We start from the raw sequence: 24,333 nt of genomic DNA on the forward strand, positions 1-24,333 counted from the left end.
GCAAAGCTCACCCTATCCCAGACATCAAATACAGGCCTCAATGTAAGTCTAAATGATATTAACCGTGTTATTTTTGCACAGATAAGAAAAAAACAAACTGCAAATGCTGAAAATCTGAAATAAAATGAGAAACTGCTGAAAATACACAGCAGGTCAAAATCTGAAAAGAGAAAATTTGGGTTAACATTTCAGGAGCAGAAAGTAATCTGTTCTGACAAAGGGTCCACACACAAAACTTTAACCAGTTTATTCACTTTTTAATTGTGTCGGGCCCGTATTTTCTGTTTCTATACCATATACATTGTCAGCATTGGCTCAGTGGTAGCACTCTTCTCTCTGAGTCAGAAGGTTGTGGATTCAAGTCCCACTCCAGCGATTTGAGCTCATAATCTAGGCTGATACTCCCAAGGGCGTGCTGCACTGTTGGAGGTGCTGTCTTTCGGATGAGACGTTAAACCGAGACTCTGTCTATCCTCTCAGGTAGATGTAAAAGATCCCATGCCACTATTTCGAAGAAGAGCAAGGATGTTCTCCCTGGTGTCCTGGCCAATATTTATCCCTCAAACATCATCATCAAAACAGATCATCTGGTCATTATCACATTGCAGTTTATGGGGGCTTGCTGTGCGTTTCCTACATTATAACAGTGACTACACTTCATTGGCTGTAGGGACGTCCTGAGGTCATGAAAGGTGCTATATAAATGCAAGTCTTTCATTTTTTATAAAGAGATAACATGAATGCAGTGACTCTTTGTACAGGTACAGTTAAATGAAACTACCGGATTGTTGTAAAAACCCATTTGGTTCACTAATGTCCTTTAGGGAAGGAAACCTGCCGTCCTTACCCGGTCTGGCCTAAATGTGACTCCAGACCCACAGCAATGTGGTTGATTCTTAATTGCCCTCTGAAATGGCCTAGCAAGCCACTCAGTTGTAAAATCTCGCTACGAAAAGTCATAATAAGAATAAAACCGGATGGACCACCCGGCATCGGAGCACTAGACACCGGACACGACAACGGCAAACCAAGCCCAGTCAACCCTGCAAAGTCCTCCTCACTAACATCTGGGGACTTGTGCCAAAATTGGGAGAGCTGCCCCACAGACTAGTCAAGCAACAGCCTGACATAGCCATACTCACAGAATCATACCTTTCAGCTAACATCCCAGACTCTTCCATCACCATCCCTGGGTATGTCCTGTCCCACCAGCAGGACAGACCCACCAGAGGTGGCGGTACAGTGATATACAGTCAGGAGGGAGTGGCTCTGGGAGTCCTCAACATTGACTCTGGACCCCATGAAATCTCATGGCATCAGGTCAAACATGGGCAAGGAAACCTCCTGCTGATTACCACCTACCGTCCTCCCTCAGCTGATGAATCAGTCCTCCTCCATGTTGAGCACCACTTGGAGGAAGCACTGAGGGTAGCAAGGGCACAAAATGTACTCTGGGTGGGGGACTTCAATGTCCATCACCAAGAGTGGCTCGGTAGCACCAATACTGACCGAACTGGCTGAGTCCTGAAGGACATAGCTGCTGGACTGGGCCTGCGGCAGGTGGTGAGCGAACCAACTCGAAGGATAAACTTACTTGACCTCGTCCTCACCAATCTACCTGTCGCAAATGCATCTGTCCATGACAGTATTGGTAGGAGTGACCACCGCACAGTCCTCGTGGAGACGAAGTCCCGTCTTCGCACTGAGGACACCATCCAACGTGTTGTGTGGCACTACCACCGTGCTAAATGGGATAGATTCAGAACAGATCTAGCAGCTCAAAACTGGGCATCCATGAGGCGCTGTGGGCCATCAGCAGCAACAGAATTGTATTCCAGCACAATCTGTAACCTCATGGGCCGGCACATTCCTCACTCTACCATTACCAACAAGCCAGGGGATCAACCCTGGTTCAATGAGGAGTGTAGAAGAGCATGCCAGGAGCAGCACCAGGCGTACCTAAAAATGAGGTGCCAACCTGGTGAAGCTACAGCTCAGGACTACATGCATGCTAAACAGCGGAAGCAACATGCTATAGACAGAGCTAAGCGATTCCACAACCAATGGATCAGATCAAAGCTCTGCAGTCCTGCCACATCCAGTCGTGAATGGTGGTGGACAATTAAACAACTAACGGGAGGAGGAGGCTCTGCAAACATCCCCATCCTCAATGATGGCGGAATCCAGCACGTGAGTGCAAAAGACAAGGCTGAAGCGTTTGCAACCATCTTCAGCCAGAAGTGTCGAGTGGATGATCCATCTCGGCCTCCTCCCGATATCCCCACCATCACGGAAGCCAGTCTTCAGCCAATTCGATTCACTCCACGTGATAGCAAGAAACGGCTGAGTGCGCTGGATACAGCAAAGGCTATGGGCCCCGACAACATCCCGGCAGTAGTGCTGAAGACTTGTGCTCCAGAACTAGCTGCGCCTCTAGCCAAGCTGTTCCAGTACAGCTACAACACTGGCATCTACCCGACAATGTGGAAAATTGCCCAGGTATGTCCTGTCCACAAAAAGCAAGACAAATCCAATCCAGCCAATTACCGCCCCATCACTCGACTCTCAATCATCAGCAAAGTGATGGAAGGTGTCGTCGACAGTGCTATCAAGCGGCACTTACCAATAACCTGCTCACCGATGCTCAGTTTGGGTTCCGCCAGGACCACTCGGCTCCAGACCTCATTACAGCCTTGGTCCAAACATGGACAAAACAGCTGAATTCCAGAGGTGAGGTGAGAGTGACTGCCCTTGACATCAAGACAGCATTTGACCGAGTGTGGCACCAAGGAGCCCTAGTAAAATTGAAGTCAATGGGAATCAGGGGGAAAACTCTCCAGTGGCTGGAGTCATACCTAGCATAAAGGAAGATGGTAGTGGTTGTTGGAGGCCAATCATCTCAGCCCCAGGACATTGCTGCAGGAGTTCCTCAGGGCAGTGTCCTAGGCCCAACCATCTTCAGCTGCTTCATCAATGACCTTCCCTCCATCATAAGGTCAGAAATGGGGATGTTCGCTGATGACTGCACAGTGTTCAGTTCCATTCGCAACCCCTCAAATAATGAAGCAGTCCGAGCCCGCATGCAGCAAGACCTGGACAACATCCAGACTTGGGCTCATAAGTGGCAAGTAACATTCGCGCCAGATAAGTGCCAGGCAATGACCATCTCCAACAAGAGAGAGTCTAACCACCTCCCCTTGACATTCAATGGCATTACCATCGCCGAATCCCCCACCATCAACATCCTGGGGGTCACCATTGACCAGAAACTTAACTGGACCAGCCATATAAATACTGTGGCTACGAGGGCAGGTCAGAGGCTGGGTATTCTGCGGCGAGTGACTCACCTCCTGACTCCCCAAAGCCTTTCCACCATCTACAAGGCACAAGTCAGGAGTGTGATGGAATACTCTCCACTTGCTTGGATGAGTGCAGCTCCAACAACACTCAAGAAGCTCGACACTATCCAAGATAAAGCAGCCCGCTTGATTGGCATCCCATCCACCACCCTAAACATTCACTCCCTTCACCACCGGCGCACTGTGGCTGCAGTGTGTACCAGCCACAGGATGCACTGCAGCAACTCGCCAAGGCTTCTTCGACAGCACCTCCCAAACCCGCGACCTCTACCACCTAGAAGGACAAGAGCAGCAGGCACATGGGAACAACACTACCTGCACGTTCCCCTCCAAGTCACACACCATCCCGACTTGGAAATATATCACCGTTCCTTCATTGTCGCTGGGTCAAAATCCTGGAACTCCCTTCCTAACAGCACTGTGGGAGAACCGTCACCACACGGACTGCAGCGGTTCAAGAAGGCGGCTCACCACCACCTTCTCGAGGGCAATGAGGGATGGGCAATAAATGCCGGCCTCACCAGCGACGCCCACATCCCATGAACGAATAAAAAAAAAGGTACAGTTAAATCCTTGCAAAAACATATTGGCAATAGATAGAGGATATTCACCGTTCACTTGTTGAATACAACAAGTAAGGCAGGTAACACCTGTCTGTCTGCACACTGATTGCCTTGGCAACGGGCAGTTGAAAAAACTGTCTGTACTCACCAAGCATTGTTCTGTGAATTATAAATGCGATTTCATTTCGAGGATTTCATTTCACATCGTTCACCTGACGAAGGGGGAAGCCTCCGAAAGCTTGTGAATTTAAAATAAAATTGCTGGACTATAACTTGGTGTTGTAAAATTGTTTACAATTGTCAACCCCAGTCCATCACCGGCATCTCCACATCATGAATACAAGTAGGGGAAGGAATAATTCCTATGCTGAAGGTGCTCCTTTGGTGGATACTAATTGTGTTGAACATCTGACTACTAGTTCTGTGTTTATGTCTCATCGTCTTAAATACTATTTTCAAATCTATTTTTGAGCAGGGAGGTTTTCTACATTTCGTATCCTTTTTCTTAGGACTAGCTATGTACTTATTGATACTGCTTTTTTTAATGTGTTCACTTCACAAGGATACAATTTCTCTCTCTATATCCTGATGAATCATGCACATTAAAACAATAGTGAAAAATCCTGAGTGTTGGCAGTGGTGAACAGGACTTGTTGCCATGATGTGTTGCTACTGATGTTTTTGGCTCTGTGAGGCATTGGGTTGCACCAGTAATGAACCACATTGATGGTGTTAATATTATTCCTGGATTAGGATGATGGTTTCCTCAGGATCCCTACCCACCGCTTGCAAGAAATTAATTTGAAGTACTTCAACCAAAACCCATTTTGCCATTTTCCGAATAAAATTTGAAGCAAATTTTAACAAACATACACTTTATAAGAAAGCGTAATTTAAAAGATTAAGGGGGTGATTTTAGAAGGCAATTGCGGGTGTGAAGGGCCGGATCAAGGAACAAGAAACTAAATAAATTAAATAAAAAACCATAGACAGAAGTGAAAACACTAAATGAACCTACCTTTGCACCCTGCTCCGATGTCCGATGTCTCCCATTCCGATGTCCCCCTCTTCACCCCCCCCCGATGTCCCCCTCTTCACCCCCCCGATGTCCTCCTGATCTTCCCCTCTCCCCCCCCCCCCCCCCCCGGTCTTCCCCTCTCCCCCATCCACTCCCCGATCCACTCCCCGGTCTTCCAGTTCAGTGCCGGATGACGTCCCGCTTTCTCTCTTTCTCTCTCCCCACATCATGTTGCAGCTCCTGATGGCAGCCAGCCTGTCAATCAGAGTGGCTGCCGGGCGCGAAACCCGGAGAGGACGTTGATCATCAGCAAGCAACATGCGATCGCGTTGGTAACAGTAAATTTTGTTCATGCGGGTTTGCCACGCACACCTTCACCCCCCCCCCCTGCTGCCAACCCGCCACCATTGTAAAATCGAGCCCTAAGTACATGCTGGTATCTGAAGAGGGAATTAACCTGCTGAGCACTGAAAACGTAATCCACAGAAAATCTTTGTTATGCTTGGATCTGGAATATTCCTGCAAATGTTTTCCCTGGATGAGGAATTCTACATAAAAAAGCTACGTAGGAAGTGCTATGTATCACTGGAATTTCACTCATATCAAATTCATGCTCACTTTGGTCAACAGTAGCCCAAGGACTGCCCACTGGAATGTTGGAATCTACTACTAAACCAGGCCAGAAGTCAGATACTCTGCATTAAGAAGCTGTACCTGCCAGGGTGAGTCCAGATACCATTAGCCTAATTTAAAACAACAATAATTTACATTTATACAGCGCCTTCTCGTGTAGAGAAATAGCTCACTTTGCAAGGGGGAGAGAAGATGCTGAGCAGGGGACAGGGAAAATTAAGGGAGAGGGAACTAAAGACATGGTCTAAGAAATAAGCCTTTCCATGTAGTCATATTCATTGATTCACCATTGTACTAACTTCCAAACTTCTGACACACGGTGATCAGCAGCACAGGTCTTTTCATATTCACCGATGTGCGACTGTGACATGACATCAGTAGTTGCTGCTGCTGTCCCCACCTCTGCTGCTCTACCATTTTACAGAGATTTGAACTTTATTTATTATTTTAAAGAAAAAGAAAAAGAACAAACTTGCATTTATATCGTACCTTTCACGTCCTCAGGACGTCCCAAGTGCTTTACAACCAATTAAGTACTTTTTTTTGAAGTGTAGCCACTGTTGTAATGTAGGAAATTCGACAGCCAATTTGCCCACAAACAGTAATGAGATAATGACCAGATCATTTGTTTTTCAGTAATATTGGTTGAGGGAAAAATATTGGCCAGGACACCAGGAAGAACTCCCCTGCTCTTCTTCAAATAGTGCCATGGAATCTTTTACATCCACCTGAGAGGGCAGATGGGGCCTCGATTTAATGTCTCAACTGAAAGACGGCACCTCCGACAGTGTAGCACTCCCTCAGTACTGCACAGAAGTATCAACCTGGATTATGTGCTTAAATTTCTGGATTGGGGCTTGAATCCACATCCTTCTGACTCAGAGGCGACCACTGAGCCATGGCTGACACATTTGAAATGGCAGAGAATTGCCAACGTAAATACCAGGGATAGTTTGTTCCTGGATAGCTCCTCAAAATCAGGTGCGTGGAAAAAAGCTGCTTAATCATATGGCCATTGTTTAAAACAGGAAACTAAATACAGAGCTCACGAAAAACAATTCAGCTTTGCCAAGAAAGGGGAAATTGCAATCAAAATGTATCGTGGCAGTAACACGTTATTTTAAGAAGAATGAAGAAGTATTTAAGAACAAAGACCTAGAAATTGATTTAGGCCCGTTTTCGGGCACAGTATGGCCGCTGGGATCATGCGCCAGAAGCTGGAAGCCTGACATTCAACCAAAATTGGGCCTCATCTTGCACATTTCAAGCTCCGGACGCCAGATTTTATGCAGATGAGGCCCGAGGCCCAATTTCAAGTGAGCCTTGGGCCAACATCTTTAGGTGCATCTTCTAAACATGATGCCCGTTTTGCGCTGGTTTCGAGCACTACTCCAATTTCTTGGCTATCATCTTCATAAATGTGGTTGAATAAGGGAAATATTGGAGGGAAGAAAGGAATAGATTTCAAGTAGGTTTTTAATATTTTCTTTCCTCCCGTCCTCTCCAGGAGATGTTGACTCCTTGCTGGTATATAAGTTCCTTCATGCTGGTCATCCTATGGTAGCTTACCCAAGTGAGTTTTGGCAAACTATTTGACCATGGGAGATGCAGCACAGTCAAGGCAGTTCCAGTCCTTGTACGATGTTCACGCACGCACACTGCCAGCAGGGGTGACAGGATTGTGATTCATTGTTAAACAAATGCCTGTTTCACTCTGCCTCTAAATCGGAATGATACTGGGGCTTAAAGAGTTAACAGGTTGCATAAACTTGCCTTGTATTCCCTTGCATTTCAAAGGTTATGGGGTGATCTAATAGAGGTGTTTAAAATGACAAAAGTATTTGATAGGGTAGATACTTAGAAACTATTTCCTCTGGTGAGGGAATCCAGAACAAGGGGGTACAATTAGAGCCAGGCCATTCAGGAGTGAAATCAGGTAGCACTTCTTCATGCAAAGTGTACTGAAAATCTGGAACTCTTCCTCCCCCCACCCAAAAGGCTGTGGATGCTGGGTCAATTGAAGTTTTCAAGACTGAAATTGACAGATTTTTATTAGGTAAGGTTATCAAGGGATATGGATCAAAGGTGGGTAAATGGAGTTGAGGTACAGATCAGCCATGATCTCATTGAATGGCAGAACAGGCTTGAAGGGATGAATGGCCTACTCCTGTTCCTATGTTCCATTACTACAGAATAGTGCATTCATGTTTAGAGGAGAGACATTGGCCGGATTAATTAGTCCCAGCCACAGACTTGTATAGGTTGCAGAATTACATGACATTTAGGTGAACCTCCTAAATAAAGGTAAAATATTTATGATGGTATAACAAATGCAAATGCAATTTACATTAACACAAGATTCTAGGTTTCTAGAACAGGCACAGGAGCAAATGGAGGATTTGCTCCACCACCTAGCTATTAGCTATTTCTGCCATTTACCTAAGTAGTAGCAACGTTGTGGTTATGCTGAGAGGAAATTATGACTCTGGTCTCTCCAGTTCAAAACAGGTGGAAAGTTTCTGTCAGCCCCGGGCACTGAATCAATACAGGAGTTGCTAGTATTCTGGGTAAACATTAAAAAGTGGAAGAATTTTTGTTTATTTAAGAAAGTATTTTTTTACACAAAAATCAGGTTTTATGGATACAGTCCAAAGTGAGGCCTATAACACATCTAGGGGTGCTCTTTCAAACAATATGCTCCTGTTTTCTTTTCCCGTCTGACTTTGACCTCTCCTCTCCAGCAGATGTTGATTCATATGGAGATAAAGTGGAGTCACTGGTTAATGATCATGAGGGCAAATCCTAATTAATTTTCCTCTCCCTAGCTCTAAGATGCTAAGGCCAATTGGAACACCCAATCACCACCCTAGCTGAGATCAGGAAGTGAACCTGTGACCTCCTGGCCTGTATGGTTCAGTAAGACGCTAGATTTTAACTTGGGCTGCCCAGAAAAATGGCCGCTGCCATCCTCAAAGGGGCTTTTTGCTGGGCAGCCACGGAGTGCCCACCTGTTTCAGACGGGAGGCCCTTCTAATATGCAAATTGGGGTCCTATGACATACATAGGCTTCCGATTGCAATTATGATGGACATCTGGGTGAAGAATGCTCTGTGCAGACTCCGCCCAATTTTACACGGTACATCAGAAGAGGCGCCAAAAAGGTAAATTCAAAATTATTTTTGCCCGGGCTCCACAAGAATAAAGGGGGTTTGCTGCTCCCCAGGCACCCCCCACCCCAATTCGCGATCGCCCCCTCCCCCCCAAAACCTACCATCATGACGACCTGTTTGGCACCCACAGCTCATCAGCAGCATGGTAACGAGGCCTAGCTCTCAAAAAGGACCGGGCCTTCAGCTGGCAGGTTCAGGCGGCTGATAGAATCTACCTCATTGCTTTTATCAATTGATCAGGACAGACACTAATAGAGCCCTGAGTGTTTTAAAAAATGCTCATTCAGAAATGTTTTTAAGAAGTTAATGGATGGAACTTTCCAAGGCCCCATAACATTGGCAAGGCCTTATGTGCAGTAGGTGACTTAACGGAAAATCACAGGTGCTCGACATTAATGGATCAAAAAACGATTGCTACGCAGCCATGATCTTCTGATAGGTTGCCCATTGCATGCAAGGCCCTGCCACTGGCCTGGGGCCTCAGAAAGTTCCACTGACATTTTTGCCTTGTGATGACTGCTGTCCCATTTGATGCCTTTTTTGCTTGATTTCCAAGGCTGAGTACGTGATGGCTCATTGGTCAGCTTTGGCCACCCAGAGTTCCTTGCTGTTCCACTGGAAGCAAATGGAGCTGAAAAACAAGCACATAAGTGCAGCTTTTGTAGTTGCCTTTATATGCACTTAAAAAACACTGCTGGAAGCAGATTTTAGGTGGAATGCCTTGAAGGGGAGATTTCCTCTAGCACTTTTACAATAGGCTTTATGTGCTTAAAAGCAGCATGAGGAACACACCTTTGAAGGAATCCCCAGGATATGTTTGGAAATCCAGCTGTAAAAACTGTGAACATCTCTGATTTGAGACATGTCCTATTGGTTTTAGAATGAGTGAGAGAATGCTGGGGGCCCAGGATTAGTGTTGAAATGTCACATTTCGGCACTTAAGCCTTTGAAATAATGTGTAAATAGTGCCTCAGAGCAGGATGTCATCTCCATGAGAAAACCATTTGTTAGTAAACACACAACGCAATGACATAAATCTCATTAAAACACTTCATAACCATCCCAATGCTTCAGGGGTAAATTCTCCATCTGTGAACCTTACAGACCCAGGAAGGCTCCATGCTTTCATTATCATGGCCAACATTATCATCCCATGGCCCCAAAATTCCATGGGGATATTACTGGTCTCCTGCAGGAGTTACAGTGGGAGGCTGGGAAAACCCCCACGGAATTACAAGGCCCCGATCATTATACTGTAACCACCCACCTCACTGGCGTTGCACGTGTGTGGATGTCTGGTAAACACAGGATCAGACTCCGTAGATGGACAGCCTTGTGGCATTCACTGTCAATGAATAATATCCACTTGGGTGAGACCCTACCTCAGTGAGGAAGTTAATACTTTCAAGAGAGGAGGGCTGAGCAGAGAAAATTAACAAAAAGTTCTATTAAAAGAATTGCATCAATACACTGCTTACATATGGTATTGTGATAAAATGATGCATAGTTCTTTCCCAATTAAACAACATGGTCACCAACCAATTAGTCATCCTTTTTAAATTTCTCAAGCAATGAGAAAAAAAGTACAACAACAAGGGACACTTGAGGATAAAGTCTGTGAATGACCTTACCTTCAAATATCCCTCCTTTATTTTCAGTTTCTCCCTCCTCTCCTGATGATGGTGGTTTGTGTTGGAGTATGGTTCAGTAGGCCTCTACCATTTTAGCCCAGTGGCCACTTTGAACCTATGTTCCTGTAGTTTGATTGGGGAAGGAGATGAGTCACAAGAGCTGTGCACCATTTTATCACTGATCCTTGTTGGAATGCCACAGGCAGCAGCCCCCTGTTCTCCTGTTGTTGACACCACTCCTGAACATAAAAGATATGACCCCCACAGAACTAATCTGCCTTCAATGGAAATGCCTCTTCTTCTGGTCCACTAACCACACTGAGATGGTTCAGTGTGCTTACAGTGTGATGCACGATGGAGTAACTGCAAGCATCCTGGTCTGTGCTGAGATCATTTATTTCCTTGAACCTTCCTTGTCTGTGTAGCTCAGTGCCTTGCAATGTACCAAATTTACCTATTGAGGCATAGGGTTGCCAACTCTGTTTGGACGTATTCCTGGAGATTTCATCACATGACCTTCCACTTACAACCGCCCCGCCCAGTCACACAGCCTTTTTCCCATCTCCCCATTATTTTCAGAACTAATAAACAAAAGTGTTCAAAGAAAATGAAAAAAAAGCACAATTTTTTTTACTGCCCCTGTGATTTTCACGCAGCAGTGTCTTGGAGACAATCCTGGAGGGTTGGCAACCCTATTGAGACATCGGGAAGCCCAAGCATTTTCCTTTAAGGACATTTAAGTACAGTACTTGCCTTGTGTCTAATACCCATGTTTCCTTTGTCATAATATTCACATCAGTTTGACAGAGTCCAACGTGGCCAATAGAGTTCAAATTCAATGCCTGCATAGCCATGAACAGCAAGCAATACTGGTGAGTGACACGGGGAGGGGAATACTCTCTTTACCCCTGCATTCAAATATGAAAGTTTTGCTTTAAGTGATAGTGTTAGCATCATTTTAGGCAAATGCTCTGTCCTAATTCCTTAAAGCCTAAAAGAAAAATCCAAAAAGTTATTTCAAAGTAGGCCAAAGAATGTAAAATATGCAGAAAGTGGAACCACAACAGCAATCACATAACTATGTAGAAATATTACACGGAGTAATGTATGAGTTTCTGTAATGCGATGTACCTCAAACTGTACTAGTAGCTAAAATTCAGTATCCCCCTCAGGAAAGCTGGGAAATGACAAGAGTAAGTAATATCAATAAATAGTTTCCTGTTTGCTCAGAGACTATTAGATTAAGAGAGGATAATGTGGGGATAGATGAGGTCCAGAAGAAACCTTTTTATTTCATAAAATTTGAAGTAGGTAGGATATCGATGGGGTTATTATCACACTGATATTAGTGTATGAATCCTTAATGCATTCATATGAAATTCCTTTGTGTACAATTTTAACAGAAGCTTTAACCCTTTTGGAATTGGTGCCTCTTAAAATAGTGGATAAAGTAATTTCATATGAATACATTAAGTGTTTGTACACTAAAATTGGACAGTGGGATTACACCCCATAATATTTTGCTAGTGAGTGAAATTAAAAATCAAACAACCACAAATGTTGTTTCCCTATTTGACCTTTCTCTCTCTCTCTCTCTCTCCCCCTCTCTCTCTGTCACATACATACACAGATGCAGACTGGCAAGCACTGTTGGTAAAATGTATGAATTTCAATCCATTGAGGTCCACTGGGCCTCCCATTCTCCCAGGGTCAGTAACCTGACTGCCACTATTGTGAGGGGTAATCACGGGATCCTACATAGCACTGGCCTCGTTACCATGGAAAACTGCCACTGCCCTTCCCCCAATATGTCAAATTGCTAGCTAACCACCCCCACCCAGGGAATTCTCACTAATAGTTTTAAATCATTTGGTTGCATCAGGTTTCTTTCTTACTGTTTATGTCTAAAACATTCACTCCTGAAACTCTCACTTTACGAGTGGTACGGCTTTAGAATATTTATCATGGTTACTCATCCGATGTATATCTTCAGCCATTGGGGGATGGTGGTAATTTAGTACTGCCTTTTGCTGCATTAACTGAAGCTAGGCAGCTGTAGGTCGAAACCCTGGGAGATGGTACTTAGTTCACGTCATCCTGATTCAAACTGAATGTGATCCCTACAGTGGCTGCAGTATAAATGGATCGAGTGATAACAATTGAATTGCTTTATGATAAGGTTTAAGAGTCTGTTAATGAGATTTGACTATATAAGAATTATAATTCAAACTTTGACATTTTTAGGTTGCTAACAGTGGCAGTTTGCTTTGTTGTCACCAGGAATAAGTATCTCTCCCCTCCTTCACAAACGTATGCTGGCTGCTACCGTAATATCACTGGAGACTTGTTTGTGTCCTTCTAATCTTTGTTTTCATTTCTCACAAATTTTCTTCAATAACAACAACAATTTGCATTTATAAAGCACCTTTAACATGGTAAAATGTCTCAAGGTGCGTCACAGGAGTGATTATCAAACAAAATTTGACACCGAGCCACATAAAGAGATATTAGGACAGGCGACCAAAAGCTTGGTCATAGAGGTAGGTTTTAAGGAGCGTCTTACAGGAAAAGAGAGAGGTAGCGAGGTGGAGAGGTTTAGGGAGGGAATTCCAGAGCTTAGGGCCTAGGCAGCTGAAGGCACGGCTACCAATGGTGGAGCGATTAAAATTGGGGTTGCGCAAGAGGCCAGAATTAGAGAAGCGCAGAGATCTCGGAGGGTTGTACGGTTGGAGGAGGGTACAGATCCGCTCTGGTTCCAGGAGTACCGATTGCCATGTGGTACCTCAGCCAATACTGGAACATAGGAATTGCTAGATGAAGAAAGACCAAGGTCCATCTAGTTTGCCTTCTACCTTCCTGGTAGTCGCATGAACATAAGAAATGGAATAGGCCATACGCCATTCAATAAGATCATGGCTGATCTTCAACCTCAACTCCACTTTCCCGCCCGATCCTCATATCCCTCGATTCCCTTAGAGTCCAAAAATCTATCAGTCTCAGCCTTGAATATACTCAACGACTGAGCATCCACAGTCCTCTGAGGTAGAGAATTCCAAAGCCTCTGAGTGAAGAAATTTCTCCTCATCTCAGTCTTAAATGGCCGATCCCTTATCCTGAAACTATGCCCCCTAGTTCTAGACTCTCCAGCCAAGGTAAATAGCCTCTCAGCATCTACTCTGTCAAGCCCTCTCAGAATCTTGTATGTTTCAATGAGATCACTTCTCATTCTTCTAAACTCCAGAGAGTATAGGCCCATTCTACTCAATCTCTCCTCATAAGACAACCCTCTCATTCCAGGAATCAATCTAGTGAACATTGTTGCACCGCCTCTAAGGCAAGTATATCCTTCCTTAGATAAGGAGACCAAAACTGTACACAGTATTCCAGGTGTGGTCTCACCAAAGCCCTGTACAATTGCAGCAAGACTTCCTTACTCTTGTACTCCAACCCCCTTGCAATAAAGGCCAACATTTGCCTTCTTAATTGCTTGCTGTACCTGCATGTTAACTTTCGTGTGTTTCGCGCACAAGGACATCCAAATTCTTCTGAACTCCAACATTTAATAGTTTCTCACCATTTAAAAAATATTATGTTTTTCAATTCTTCCTACCAAAGTGAAAAACCTCACATTTCCCCACATTATACTCCATCTGCCACCTACTTGCCCACTCACTTAACCTGTCTATATCCCTTTGATACCGAGTGTATCCATGAATATGTACATTCATTGCTTATTTTCATAAGAAAGCTTTTCCTTATTAGAGCACTTCTGAAATTTCTTGGGCCAGGTACAGGAAAAGCCCTTGGATTGTCCTCATTCTCCTGCTTATCGGTGTCTCCTTCCACGTCATTCTTCCTTTCCTGTGGTGGTTCCTTCTCCTCCTCCTGCAGCTGGACTCCTCTCTCCAGTGCACAGTTGTGCAGGACGCACTATCCATGATACTCATGCTGGAGCATATTGACCAGTCCAGACAGCAGAATTGTGCTTTCATTGTCAGCAGGTAATTCAAACAGATGGGGCATCACAACCAGATCCTGTGCTCACTTGAAATCTGCACAGGGTACTTCTTGCCGGGATCATCGGCTAGCAATCAAGAGTGGGAACCCTCCCTAACCCAGGGGTTCTAGTGCTATTGCCACTCTAGTTGAGATAAGCTTACTCAATATAAACCATGGATTGAACCTGCGACCTTCCTGGTCTTTATAGTTCAGCTACTTATTGTGTAAACCATCATGGGAGCAGAGAATAAACGTTTGCAAATCCAGGCTAATTACTGCTTTCAAAGCTTCTCATATATTGCTGCTTACTGCAGGTTCAACCGTATATCCTTTCTATTGTATCCGCAACTATATTGAATGCATCACCAATAGAGTAACATTTTTGCAAATGTGGGTAAGCATTCACTACTAGCACCGTGGTATCACTGACACTAATTGTGATTACGAATTTTAGTTTGAAACAAACTTCATTTAAATATCCAGTCTGTAATTGGGAACTAAGTTGACATTTTCCAGTGATAAGTAATACTGTAAGATAAATAAGCCAATGCCCCTGTGTCTAGAGGTGCCAAAACCCACCTGGGACCTGTTGGCGAGTTACTGGAGTGCAGCCAGCTATGATTCCCCCTCTCCCTGGGGGCCAGATAGGGTTGCTAACCCTCTAGGATTGTCCTGGAGTCTCCAGGAATTAAAGATTAATCTCCTGGTCACTGTTTCGAGCAAAACCAGGAGAAAAATCATAGGGGCATTAAAAAAAATTGTGTTTTTTTTTCATTTTCTTTGAACACTTTTATTTATTATAAAAATATTGGAGATCAAAAGACTGTTTGACTGGATGGGGCGGTTGGAGGTGGGAAGTCATGTGATGAAACCTCCAGGAATACCTCCAACCAGAGTTGGCAACCCCTGGGTCAGATAATCTGTCCAGGCTCATGCTTCAATAATGGCAACTTTGATAAGGTATCAGAGGGCAACCAGCAACCAGTGACCTTGGAAACTTACTCCAGCAAGGAGTCAATTGCAGGGAATTTCCTCGGGACTTCTCCTGCTCCACTGCCAGCAGTGCGGCAGAAGCCCTCAGGAAATTACTGGAGAATGTCTCAGGAGAGAAGACCTGGGGTGGGGAGGGGGGATCGAGGAAAAAAAGAAAAACAAAAGCTTGCTGCCCTATCCAACTCCACTGCTGTTATCTGCCAGATCCATTCGAGTCAGCTTTGTAACGGTGACTTTACCCAGTCATCTTGGGAATAATTCAACATTAAATGATCATTTTGCTGAGTTTGCTACAAAAAGAGCTTGCACAGCATATCAAATTGTGCAGCCTGTACGATTTGAACAGCACTTATTGGCCACTAGTACCTCTTAAATATTATCAAAGTACTGTTGCCTGTGCAAATGACTTCCTGTTATATTGTGGTTAGGTTAGAAGCCAATGAATATGGAATTGATCAATACAGTAAGGGGACCAGTTACAGATATTTAATGGAGGGCACTCAATACCATTTGCTTAGGATTCTATTACATTAATCTATATTATATAACACATTGCCCTTTTCCCAGAAACTTGCTACTTCCTACAAAAGCCTAGAAATACCATATTAGTAACTTTAAAAAGTACAAAGCAGAAAAGATCACTGCGATCCATCTGGTAAAAACACCAAGTTTCAAAAATAGCAGAAACTATTCCATCTCTCCTATCCCTCACTCTTTTAATATAGTAGATGGAGATGTGTGCATTCTGGTGATGCACTGTCATCTTCAGGCCATAAGTCACTTGTGTCACACAGCATACCCGATGTGATAGCAAAAAACACAATTAAATAAGAACGTCAAGGCTCCACTACCAGTCTTGATGTAATAAGGAGCACTGACAGGCTTTTCAATAATGGAGGAGGTCACATGCACTATCCAGCGGGGGGAGGTCACTGTATCGTGATCAGGAATAGAAAACCTTCGCTCAGGCATGTCCAAGCTTTTTGTCTTCATGGGCTGCATAGGTGCATATTATGGTGTTTCATGACCACCTATGAAGTTTAAACCAAGGATCCCATTAATTTGCACATCTCAAGCTGCGGTATCTGATTTAGGATTTATCCACCAATAAGGAAACAGTGCTACTAACAGCCTTTTGCCAGCCTCTAGGCCCATGAAATTCAAACCAATGAGCAAGAAATACAGGGGGTAATTTTCACCTTCACCACCTGGACGGTAATCTGGCAGAGTGGATTGCCTGCCCATTGTAGAACCTGCCTGATTTTCATCCCATTGTGGGTTTCAGTGAGCTATCCACCAATAATTCCAGATCCTTCTCCTCTGTTGTATCGTGTAATCCTAGAACAATTTAGGTTATATTTCGACTGTTTATGTCCCTTCCCTAATCTCATTACCTTGCATTTGTCCATGCTAAATGCATTTGCCACTCATCAACCCAATCAACCCTTTAAGTATTTGGTTTGTGTCTTCCCTAAATCCCCCCTCCCCAACTCCAATTTGATGTCATCTGCAAACTCAAAGACAGCCTTGTTTCTGTCCCCAGCTTCAAATCATTTACAGTAAACAGCAATGGACCCAGCAGTGCTCCACGTAGGACTTCACCAGCAATCCCCACTAATGTCGACATAGCTCCATTCATAATTTGTCCAGGTTAGACAATTGTTAATCCACCTCTGAAGCCTGCCTCCTATTCCATGCCTTCCTATCTTGCGGACTAGTCTTTTGTGTGTCATGCTATCAAAAGCCTTGCTGAAATCTAAGTATATCAGAGCCACAGAATTCTGCTGCCAACAAGGGAGAAGGGAATAGAGGGATGTGGGGGCAGGGTGGGGTGGGAAGAGGTAAGAGTGGGAGGAGATTCATGTGGAGTATAAGCACCAGCATAGACCAGTTGAGCACAATGGCTTGTTTTTATGCTGTAGATTCTAAGTATGTAATTCTATGTCCTTGCAGAATTCCAGTAAATTTTTCAGGCAAGATATCCCTCCCTCAAATAAATCCATACGTACTCCCTTTTACCCTACCATACCTATCTAGGCACTTCATTATCCCTTCCTTCAAGATACCTTCTAATTCTTTACCCAGAACAGATGTTAGGCCTACAGGCCTATAGTTTCCTAGGTCACCTCTGTGTCTCTTTTTAAAGATTGGTCCGTTACTTTCTAATGCTCAGACAATACTCACCAGGAGGAGAGAAAAATTGGACAGGAAAAGAAAGAAAAGGAGAAAAAGCCCAGACAATACACAAGACTATACACAATTGCAAAATTCACAATGATTGGAAATATTCTGCTTGTCATTTCAGCAAAGAAACAACCAGTTATTATCTTGGAACTACTGACCTACCATAGTCAGAAGAAATCGAAATTTACAGCTGCAATGCAAATAGAGCTTAGCGCCTCCCACTCACACCATCACATGCATCTGATAGAGGTTCCAGTCTGTGCCTGATTAATTTATGATGTGGAGATGCCGGTGATGGACTGGGGTTGACAATTGTAAACAATTTTACAACACCAAGTTATAGTCCAGCAATTTTATTTTAAAGCTTGTGAATTTAAAATAAAATTGCTGGACTATAACTTGGTGTTGTAAAATTGTTTACAATTGATTAATTTATATTCACGGACAATGCTTACCATTCAAGATGAAAGGATGATTCTGGATGCATTTACATTTTGCCAGAAAGTCCACAGGACACCATTTTCTGCCTTGGCTTCCTGCCTAATCAATATCAGTATTAACAATCCTAACCCTAACCCTAATGCAGTGTCAAAAGTAAATAGTCCTAAAGTTTGGAGTAGGATCAATAATAATTCAATACTCCAGAAGGAAAACCGGGCAACATGCATTACAATAGAAAATGCTTATTACGAGGTCATGTGCAAATAAACCAGGTTCACTTCAGGTCAGCCACTCTCAGAAGCTGCAGAATACAATCCAGTTTTACTTTGGCTGTGCTAGAGACAAAGAACAAATATGGATCATATGAAGCATTCGCCCCATTTTGATCCCCAAGTCCAAATACAAAACTTAAGTCAGCTTGGCTCGCATCTTTTTTTGTTAGTTAAGGGTATTGAGGATGTCCCAAAGCACTTCTCAGCCAGTGAAGTACTTTTGAAGTGTAACCACTGTTGTAATGCGGGCAAATGCTGCAGGCAATTTACACACAGCAGGGTCCCACAAAGGGTAATAAGTACTAACTTACACAGAAGGTCCCAGCTTCAATTCCTGATCTGTGCTGATTTAGCTAATGTAAGGAGTCGTAAAACACCAGGTTATAGTCCAACAGCTTTATTTGAAATCACAAACTTTCGGAGCTTTCCTCCGCTCACCTGACGAAGGAGCAAAGCTCCGAAAGCTTGTGATTTCAAATAAAGCTGTTGGACTATAACCTGGTGTTGTACGACTCCTTACATTTGTCCACCCCAGTCCATCACCGGCATCTCCACATCCTGATTTAGCTAATATCAGTTGGGGGAAAATGAAAAATTGTCCAGGATTCTTACTCCCGATCAGCATGCAGTGACCCTGCTAAAAAGTATGAACATCTGATAAGAACAAGAGCAGTCTCAGCTGTGATGTTCTCCACCGTCAATTAACCTGCTGTTGCTCACTGTCCAGGTTCACATATGAACACGGCCATTTGGGTGAAGTACTGGAAGCCTTGGGAGTACTTGTAGAACAGTACCCCAGCATGTCAGTGTTTCCAGAAGAAAGGGGGACAGCCTCCCAATTGAACTGAAATCAAACCTTAGTTCTGGTGTCTGGTCTAGGTGCCCAGCAGCTGCAATTCAAGGCTCTCTTCTGGAACACCTTGCAGATTCTAGCGTTGACTGACAAATGGATGTCAGCACAAAGTAGAGCATTCACCTTCAGATGCCTGTAGGGCTTCAGTTTGACCAAATTGTTGGAGGGGGAGGGGGGTGGGGAGGAGAAACAACTGGTCAGGGAGACCTTCTTTATTCTGCAGCTTGGGTTTCATCAATAAATAATGGAGGGGGTGCAGCACCAGATTCACCAGAATGATACAGTGTCTAAAAGTGTTAAATTATGAGGACAGGTTGCACAGACTAGGCTTGTATTCCTTTGAGTAGAAGATTAAGGGGTGATCTAGCTGAGGTGTTTAAGATGACTAATGGAGTTGATCGGGTAGATAGAGAGAAACTATTTCCTCTGGTGGGGGAGTCCAGAACAAGGGGGCATAACCTTAAAATTAGAGTTAGGCCGTTCATGGGTGATCTCAGGAAGCACTTCTTCAGGGTAGTGGAAATCTGGAACTCTCTCCCCCAAAAATCTGTTGAAGCTGAGTCAATTGAAAATGTCAAAACTGAGATTGATGTGGCGATGCCGGTGATGGACTGGGTGGACAAATGTAAGGAATCTTACAACACCAGGTTATAGTCCAACAGTTTTATTTGAAAATCACAAGCTTTTGGAGGCTTTCTCCTTCGTCAGGTGAGTGTGGGATTCCATGGAAGGTACCGCATATATAGTCAGAGAACAATGCCTGGTGATTACAGATAGTCTTTCCAACTGCCCGTTGTCAAGGCAATCAAAGGAGTCGAATAGTGTTCAGAGAGACATTACATACAGGACTACTGAATATATAAACGGTCAGAACCCAAAGACGGGGAGAAAGAGAGAGAGAGAGAAACAGCCGAAAGGAAGAGAAAGAGAGAGAATGATCAGTTGTATTAAAAACAGATAACTCTTTTTTCGCTGGTGGGGTTACGTGTAGCGTGACATGAACCCAAGATCCCGGTTGAGGCCGTCCTCATGGGTGCGGAACTTGGCTATCAATTTCGGCTCAACGATTTTGCGTTGTCGTGTGTCTCGAAGGCCGCCTTGGAGAACGTTTACCCGAAGATCGGTGGCTGAATGTCCTTGACTGCTGAAGTGTTCCCTGACTGGGAGGGAACCCTCCTGTCTGGCGATTGTTGCGCGGTGTCCGTTCATCCATTGTCGCAGTGTCTGCATGGTCTCGCCAATGTACCATGCTCCGGGGCATCCTTTCCTGCAACGTATGAGGTAGACAACGTTGGCCAAGTCACAGGAGTATGAACCATGTACCTGGTGGGTGGTGTCCTCTCGTGTGATGGTGGTATCTGTGTCAATGATCTGGCATGTCTTGCAGAGGTTGCCGTGGCAGGGTTGTGTGGTGTCGTGGACGCTGTTCTCCTGAAAGCTGGGTAATTTGCTGCGAACGATGGTCTGTTTGAGGTTGGGAGGCTGTTTGAAGGCGAGTAGTGGAGGCATGGGGATGGCCTTAGCGAGGTGTTCGTCATAATCGATGACATGTTGAAGGCTGTGGAGAACATGATGCTCGTAAGAACGGGATATGATGCTCGACTCGTCGATCGACAGTTCCGACGGGCCACAGCGAAAAATCGCATAGACCTCCTCAGAAGACAAACACGGGACACAACCAACAGAGTACCCTTCGTCGTCCAGTACTTCCCCGGAGCGGAGAAACTATGCCATGTTCTCCGCAGCCTTCAACATATCTTCCAGCCCCCCCACGTTCTCCAACCCCCCACTATCCCCGACACCCCCCCACTATCTCCGACCCCCCCCCCCATGATCTTCGCCCCCCACGATCTCCGCCCCCCCACGTTCTCCACCCCCTCACTATCTCCGACACCCCCCACTATCTCCGACCCCCCCCACTATCTCCAACACCCCCCCCACTACCTTCGACACCCCCCCACTACCTTCGACACCCCCCCACTATCTCCGACCCCCCCACTATCTCCGACACCCCCCCCACTATCTCCGCCCCCCACTATATCCGCCCCCCCACTATCTCCACCCCCCCACGATCTCTACCCCCCCACTATCTCCGACCCCCTCCACGATCTCCGATCCACTCTACGATCTCCGACCCCCGCGATGACCCCTGATCCTGACCCCTCCGATGACCCACCCCCACCCTGATGAATGAGTCCATGCCCCGATGACCAACCCTGCCGATGACCGATCCCCACACCCCGATGACCTCCCCCCGACCTACCCCTCCCTCCCTTGACCTACCCCCCCCCAATGATTGAGCTAACCCCCCGATGACCTACCCCCCCCGATGATTGAGCCACCCCCCCCCCCGATGACCTACTCCCCCCGATGATTGAGCCACCCCCCTCTGATGACTGAGCCCACCCCCCGATGAATGAGCCCCCCTCTGATGAGTGAGAACCCCTCCGATGAATGACGCCATTCCGATGATCCCCGACCCTCCCCAATGACACCCCCGACCCTCCCAATGACACCCCCCCTCCCCCTATTTAACACATACCTGTACACATCCTCTTGCTTCCTCTTCTCCCATCCGACTGAGGCCAGCCTGTCACTGTCGGGCGGGAAACGTACAAAAACAAAAACACATCCTTACATCAAAATTGTACCGACATCCAGGAAATCTGTGCTTCCGGGTTTCCCGTCAGGAATCCCCCTCCCCCTGCCGCATCCCCGATAAAATCATGTCCCATGAGTGCGTATGGCAAAATTGCACACTCCCAGCCTATGGTTCTTCATCCATTAAAGTTAGCGCTGCAGAATCCTTACTGCATTGTTATTGCTGGAGTCAATTCAGAGTGAATCCACCATCAATCACAGTATCTTTTAAAAGAAAAACAGAAAATGCTGGAAACGCTCAGTAGGTCAGGCAGCATCTGTGGGGCGAGAAACAGAGTTAAGGTTTCAGGTTGTGACAACAACAACTTGCAATTATATTGCACCTTTAACGTAGTAAAATGTCCCAAGGCCCTTCACAGGAGCGTTATCAAACCAAATTTGACAGTATCTAATGAAAGGTTGACCTGAAACGTTAACTCTATTTCTCTCTCCACAGGTGCTGCCTGACCTGCTGAGTGTTTCCAGCATTTTCTGTTTTAATTTCAGATTTCAAAGCATCTGCAGCTTTTTGCTTTTGGCACGGCACCTTTTTAATTCATTTTACACTCTGACTTGACTTACTTTGTTCCATCTACACGTTAGCATGCAGGAAGTCTCTTCTGGAATACTGGTAGTATAATTTTTTTTTAAATTAAAGAGTGAGTATTAACTGAGGAATTCTTTCTGATCATTAATTCAATTGAACCTTTAATTGAATTTAGTCTGAATTAAAATTTCACTGGGACTGCGACTTCAAGGACAGTTGAGGTGTTTCTTAATGATGATTATCCCAAAGGGGAGATATATGGGAGATGTTCCTTGAGTAATCTGAATTCTGTAACAATTAAAATGCCTGTCCTGGCAACAATTCCTACTATAGTAGCGGTCACAGTAGCCGTTAATACTGTTCAAGGCCTGATTAGATTTTGGGGCTGATTCGAAAGCCAGTTAGTATAGACCAACACTGAGGCAAATATCTGGATACTTCAGCTGCCCTGCCATTTTAGATATGCAAACATGCCTTGGTAATGTAGGCACCACAGCAGAAGAGAAATTACAAGAGATTAAGATAAATTATTTGTGAAACTTGATTGTGGAATCACAAATGTATCACGTGGTGTGGCACTCAGCCATTAGAAAGAAAGAAAGACCTCAAGACATGCCAAAGCATTTTACAGCCAATGATTGTACTTTTAAAGTGTAGTAACAGTAGGAAACGCAGCAGCCAATTTGCGCACAGCGAGGTCCCAAAAACAGCAATGTGATAATGATCAGATAATCTGTTTTAGTGGTGTTGATTGAGGGATAAATATGGGCCAGGACACCGGGAAAACTCCCCTGCTATTCTTCGAAATAGTGCCGTAATATCTTTTACGTCCACCTGAGAGGGCAGCCGGGGCCTCGGTTTAACATCTCATCCAAAAGACAGAACCTCCAACGGTACTGCACTGGGAGTGTCAGCCTGGATTTTTGTGCTGAAGTCTCAGGAGTGGGACTTGAGCCCATAATCTTCTGACTCCGAGGCAAAAGTGCTACCAACTAAGCCACGTCTGACACCTTACCAGGAATATCTCTGGTTTAGTTGCTAATCTGTGCCGATTTAGTTAGGGTGACAATGGGCATGTTCCAATTGCCTTGGCATTCCAGGCTGGGGAGTAGTGGCGGAGAAAATCTCCATTTAGTGGTTCCTACTAGAAACTGCTCTTGTATGGTGAGGCTAAGGTTTGCTTTGGCTACTATGATTCCTGTGGTTAAAACAGCCTGCCAACTCACACTGTCTGGGCTGACACATGAAGAATTGCCACTTGAGAGAGCTACATGAGAGCTGCGTTTAGAACAGTAACCCAGCGTGAGTCACTGCCTCCCAAAGTGGGAGCGAAAACTAGTGGGAAAGGGGAAAAAAAAGTTATAATTTTTTTCCCCATTCTAATAGAACTGAAATGAATTTCAAAGATCTCAGAGGATGGTAGGTGCTCCCTACCCACTGGACTGCCAGATTATTAAGCACATCCTCCACCCAACCAAACCCACACTAGTCCACAGAGGCATCTGCAAACACTCCCTTCTCTAGACTAGCAAGGAATGCACCCAAGTGAGATAACCAAAAATGGTGTAGATCCTCCTCTCAAAAGAATGCTAAGAAACTCGGCGTGACAACAAAGCATAAATACCTTTTAATAACAGAAAACACTTGAACATGTCATCCTTCTGACATTTGATGACACACACCAATTGCTTGTGAGACCAAAACTATGGAAGGAAACTTTTGATGCATCTTAGAATATGATAGTAATTCGTCCTTCTCAATATGGAGGGACTGTCAGCGAGCTGTTTGATCATTGAGCCCGATCCTGTCTTCACTGAATAGCTGACCTCTCTCTAGCCCAAGAGTGCCGAGCTCATTTCAAGCGTCTTATCTTTTGCCTCATGGAGCTCAGCTTACTCACTTCAGATTGGAGATTGCACCTGGGATCTTGCATGTCACCATTTTTAAAGAGGAATTGGTTTAAAATGGGTCAAAATGAAAATTTAGCACTCAATTTAGTCCAATTTGGATTAAGAATTCACTTTTTTATG

The 24,333-nt window shown here is 44.8% G+C and overlaps 1 long non-coding RNA gene across 3 annotated transcripts in view; it reads left to right on the plus strand.

The window, feature by feature from the left end:
* Positions 1–24,333, plus strand: part of LOC137340442 (uncharacterized) — an 80,767-nt gene that overhangs the window by 54,934 nt on the left and 1,500 nt on the right. For 2 of the 3 annotated variants that reach the window (XR_010966806.1, XR_010966808.1), the window contains exons 5-6: positions 5,571–5,662; positions 6,210–6,554. The exons of the other annotated variant lie outside the window; for it this stretch is intronic. This is a non-coding gene — a long non-coding RNA (uncharacterized lncRNA). The remainder of the gene's footprint in view (positions 1–5,570; positions 5,663–6,209; positions 6,555–24,333) is intronic. 3 annotated transcript variants of the gene reach the window in all.

This window comes from Heptranchias perlo, chromosome 22 (genome assembly GCF_035084215.1).
Source record: "Heptranchias perlo isolate sHepPer1 chromosome 22, sHepPer1.hap1, whole genome shotgun sequence".
NCBI classification, from domain to species: domain Eukaryota; kingdom Metazoa; phylum Chordata; class Chondrichthyes; order Hexanchiformes; family Hexanchidae; genus Heptranchias; species Heptranchias perlo.